This window comes from Apodemus sylvaticus, chromosome 9 (genome assembly GCF_947179515.1).
Source record: "Apodemus sylvaticus chromosome 9, mApoSyl1.1, whole genome shotgun sequence".
Classification (NCBI taxonomy): domain Eukaryota; kingdom Metazoa; phylum Chordata; class Mammalia; order Rodentia; family Muridae; genus Apodemus; species Apodemus sylvaticus.
Window position 1 is genome coordinate 88,290,063 of NC_067480.1, and position 5,358 is coordinate 88,295,420.

At 38.8% G+C, this 5,358-nt stretch overlaps 1 pseudogene; it reads left to right on the forward strand.

Annotated features, from left to right (window-relative positions):
- Positions 1–3,033: 3,033 nt before the first annotated feature.
- LOC127691963 (protein arginine N-methyltransferase 1-like) lies at positions 3,034–4,103 on the forward strand (annotated as a pseudogene).
- Positions 4,104–5,358: the final 1,255 nt, after the last annotated feature.

Here is a 5,358-nt window from a genome sequence, read left to right on the forward strand (position 1 = left end):
TTCATTATTTTAATCCAAATTTGTCTTTTTTGAGTTTAAATAAATTGGCTTTGAAACATGAATTTAGAAAGGCAAAAAAGACTAATTAAAGAGGATCCAAAGATTTCTCGCCCCTGGAGAAACATATGGATGTTATTTAAAATCAATTCAGGGAGAAAAAAATAAGACAGGTTGAAATTTCTTTCTTAAGTCAGGCACGTCTTTGCAGTACCACACACAGTGTGATTATCTGATATGCCTCAGATGTAACTCACTCTAACAATACACTCACTGGCTAGAGGCTGTTAGCAAATAAATGGAGTTTTTAAAAAGGCACTGGAAAGTTCCCAGGTCCAAGTTAGTGGGAATACTTGAGAATAGGTAAAAACAAACAGTAACAATGTAGCATTTATCCAAAATTCAGTGGGGGAACTTCTGTAGTGAGAAATCCTATCACACCATTCAAGTCTCAACCACATACCCACCTCTGCTTAATATACATCACTACAATTGACATGCTTGCTTCCTCCATAAAGTTCATATGCTGAAACTCCAGATGATGGTACTATGAAATGAATGAGAATTTGGAGAAGCAATTAGGTCCTGGGTTTTCATGAATAATATTAGAGCTGCTGTAAAAGAGAGGGCAATTTATTTACCTCTCTAATACATGCAACACAGAAGACATTTGTCTATGAGGAAGGCAAGTCTTTGCCAAGGATGCTGCCTCATATTAATGTTGGCACCCACAGCCTTCATAACATTTCTGGTTATCTATAATATGCCAGAGTGTATCATTCATCTAGAATGGCCTAAAGAAACTCAACTAGTCATGATGAGTACTTATGACACCACCCAGGAAGAAGGTCCCAGTGCTCATGATATTGCTTGCTTTTGATTGGAGATTCTTGATAAGTAGAGTAAGAGGATAACCCTACTTACTGTGATTTCTGTTTGTATGTGAGAGGTGATATAAATACTGCAATAAATACTTAACGATAAAGATTAAAAGCAATATCAATGTTTGAAACTGCCATGAAATTCCCCCAACTTCTTTTCATCTGATGCTCTAGTTTTGTTCAAATTTGTCTTCTCTCAGATTTCCAAACAATGCATCCTCTGGCAACAGTTAATGTCACCTGCCTTTATATTAGAAGCTGAGTATATTTGTATATTATTTGACTCAGTTAATGCAAATTGATCATGACATCTTCAAGGCAATGCTGGTTGGAACATCATAGTTTTCCTCTCTCACCAAAGTATTTCAGAAATAGATGATGTGAAATGGTATAGTAACTCCATACTCATCATGAGAGAAGGGTCTGTTCTTCCATTGCAGTATCAAGAGTACCTCATAAACTAAGGTGGCTGCAAAGACTCCACCCATTCACATTCTCAAACTATCAACCTGGAAAAAAAATTGAAAGGTCCAGAATTATGGTTGTTTCTCCCATTTTTTTATTTGAATTGTTAATTGTATACAAAAGCTTTACTTTGAAAGGACAAACATGGGCTAGGGTGATAGGTTAGCACATAAAAGAGTTTGCTGTTCAATCATGAGAGCCAGACTTCTCATTCAAGCACCCAAGTAACAAACAGGACATCTAGCACAAATAGCTCTACCCATGGGAGATCCAGCAGCTATTTCTGCCCCTCATACATTTATAAATGCACATACATGTACATAAAACAGGACATACACATGTTCAAATGCACGCTCACAATATACAGAAAGTACAGGCATAAATAAATAAATAAGGCACATCATTAAGAAGAAGTCTTCACCTGCATTTCATTTGTTAGTCATAATTAAGTAACCCAGTTCTCCCTAGCTCCTGGTTAAAAATGTATAATCTAATTTGAATAATAATATTTCCAGGCTGAAAAGTTGAGATTTTTGACACTGGAAAGAAAAGGATTGAATGGCTAGTGAAAAAGTGGAGTTCATCTTAATACTATTCTGTCAGTATTCCACATGTGTTGTATTTTTCTCACAAACAAAATTGGCTTAGAAATTGAATACTACCTCTTTATTACAGAAACTCTTTAAAAGCAGGCACTCTCCTCTGCACGGATATTCTTTTCCTGCATTGTTCTGGGAAATTTCTCCTTTGTCACTGTGAACCACATATTTTACTGTAATTTCACTTCAATTCCAGGGCTCAGTGTACCTCTTCCTGGTGTCAGAATGTTTAAGTAATTTGTCTTACTAGGGCAGATTTTATTCAACAGACTCTCAATATAGGTTTCAGGATAGAGGTGGAAATATCTCGATAACATTGCATTGTTATCTATAGGCAATGGGCCAGATGTTCTAAGCACTAAGGTTGTAAATAGTACGATACTACCTTAGGTGCACACAACAGAATCTGTCCTAATTGGTTAAATAGAAAGTAATTTGCAATGTACATACACAAGAGTTGGAGGAGCTGTAGGCATCAGATTTCTCAGGCTTTAGAAATGTTTCCCAGGATACCTCAGGGTATCTAACCCATAAGATGCTGATTTCTCTTTTAGGAGAAAGCCAGGTATATTGGTTAGTTTCTGTCAAGTTGACATGGGCTAGGGTCCTCTGGGAAGAAAAAACATGAATTGAGAAATTTTCTCTACTGAGCTGGCCTGTGGGTATGTCTGTGGAGCATTTTGTTAACTAATGATATATATATAATGATATATATATTAGTTGTATGAAGGCACATACAACTGTGAGTAGTGCCACCCCCGGGCAGGTGGTCCTGAATTGTATAAGTTGGCAAACTGAGCAAGCTATGTGACATAAGCATAAGTATGATCCTCCATACTTTGTCTTTCAGTTCCTAACACCAGCTTCCTGCTTGAGTTCTGAATTTCTCAATTATGGACTGTGACATACTCTGTCCCTCCATTCACCTTTATGAAAAGTAGAAAGCATGTTGATTGGGTAATCACACACTATAAGCATATGATTATTTTCCCCATATTTTGTCATACACCAAGCTGAGATTCCTTTTAAGAACTGTTTTTGAGAAAAGAGAAAGATGGGGAGGGTCGTGGAGATTGAGGACTCTGATGAAGATGGTGGCAGTCAAGGCTATGAACTGGATCATGGAAGTTTCCTGTGGCTAAGTAGAAAGTAGTGAGAAGGTCAATGCTGAGAACATGACATCCAAAGACCAGTACTTTGGCTCCTATGCCCACTTTGGTATCCACAAAGAGATGCTAAAGAAGGTGCTTACTCTCATGTACCACAACTCTATATTTCAAGATCAGCATCTCTTCAAAGGCACGGTGGTAATGGATATGGGCTCAAGCACTGGTATCCTCTGCATGTTTGCTGCCAAGACAAGAGCTCACAAGGTTATTGGGATTGAGGGATCTGGTATTTCCAATTATGCTGTGAAGATTGTCAAAGCCAACAAATTGGACCATGTGGTAACCATCATCAAGGGCAAGGTGGAGAGGTAGAGCTGCATGTGGAGAAGGTGGACATCAGTAGCAGCAAGTGGATGGGTTACTTCCTCTTCTGAGACCATACTCAATACCATGCTACATGCTCGTGACAAGTGGCTGAGACCTAATGACCTCATCTTCCAAGACTTGGCCACCCTGTATGTGACAGCCATTGAGAACCAATAGTATAAAGACTACAGGATCCTCTGGTGGGAGAATGTATACAGTCTTGATATGTCCTGCATTGAAGATTTGGCTATCAGTGAGTCCCTGGTGGATACAAAGCCCCTGGTCACCAATGCCTGCCTCATAAAGGAGATAGACATCTGCACAGTCAAGGTGGAGGACCTGACCACACACACACACACACACACACACACACACACACACACACATTTTGCCTGCAAGTGAAGAGGAATGACTACATGCATGCACGGGTAGCCTACTTCAACATCTAGTTCACCAGATGCCATAAGAGGACTGGCTTCTCTACCAGTCCTAAGTCCCCATATACACACTGGAAGCTAGCTGTATTCTACATGGAGGACTACTTAACAGTGAAGGCAGGCGAGGACATCTTTGACATCATTGGAATGAGGCCCAACACAAATCGTGACTTGAACTTTATCCTCTCCATGGACTTCAAGGGTCAGTTGTACGAGCTCTCTTGTTCCACCCACTACCAGATGCACTGAGGAGGTACCCGGCTGTCCCTCCTGCAGATGGGGACTCGGGGACTACGGTTATGGGATGGAAGGGTACATTGTGACTATAATTTTTTCATAACAGGAATTGTTAGCCACTTTATACATAATATTTTCCCCAACCAAAAATGAGATGATTTTTCTTCATTCTGAGATCCATGCAAAATCTGACTTTAGATTCAAAAGTGATATCTGAATAAAAACAGTGAGTTGTTCCTAAATCCTTGTAGGAACTCACTCAAATAATTTTTCTAAGCTTGCTGGTAATTGTATTTATCAAATATTCATGTTTATATAGCATTTAAATTATTTTTTGTAGAGGAAAATTCTACCACATATGTCCCTAGAAAGGAAAAGGTGAAGTGTAACTGTGGGGAGAAATCTTTTCAAATATTTTCATACTGTGAGCCTATTATAAGTGCAGGAAGATTAAAGATACAACATAAAGGTGTGTATTTAAATGACTACAAATAACTATTTAACTAGATCTGCCTAGGGGATATCACTAGTCCCCAAATGATCAAAGGCTATTGCTATAGGCAAGGTCCAAAACCACCTGCTTCTATAAAGAACCTCAGATGACAGCACTGATTTTATACACATATATTGCTACCTCTTGAAACAGTGATTTTAAAAAATTATCAACACTGACAGAAGGCAAACAGATTGAGAGTTAAGTCTGATTCTACCAATACATCCTTTTGCCTTGTATAGAAATGTGATAATTCCTTAGACCCTTTACTTTGACCTTATTATCTGCAGGAACAACAAAATTCAAGTGGTTGGAAATCAAAGGATCATCCCTGCACTTACAAAGGATGACCCCAAGAGAGTATTGTCTCCTCTTAACTTATTCAATCAATGAATAAGAATGTATTTTGCATTCTTCACCAAGAACAACCTGTGAGCATGACACCTACAACACATTCAGAAAAGATAACAGTTTGCTATATTATCATTGGCTTTGTTTTAGGGACCCTCAGATCAGCTCAAGACACTGCAAGAACAAATCTCAGCACAAAGTAGACTTATTTGCCCCAGAGGGACAGAAGCCAGGGACAAGGGACAAAGCAGGAAATAGAGGAAGAGAGAGAAGCAGAAGATATCAAGGGAGAAGAAAGAAAAGGGGCAATAGAGAGAGGGGGGAGGAGGGATATTTGTCTGGTGCCAGAGAACACAAAGAACTTTCTCTGAATAGAAAGAAGACAAACATGGAACATAGGAAAATGGCAGTTTATAAAGGTAA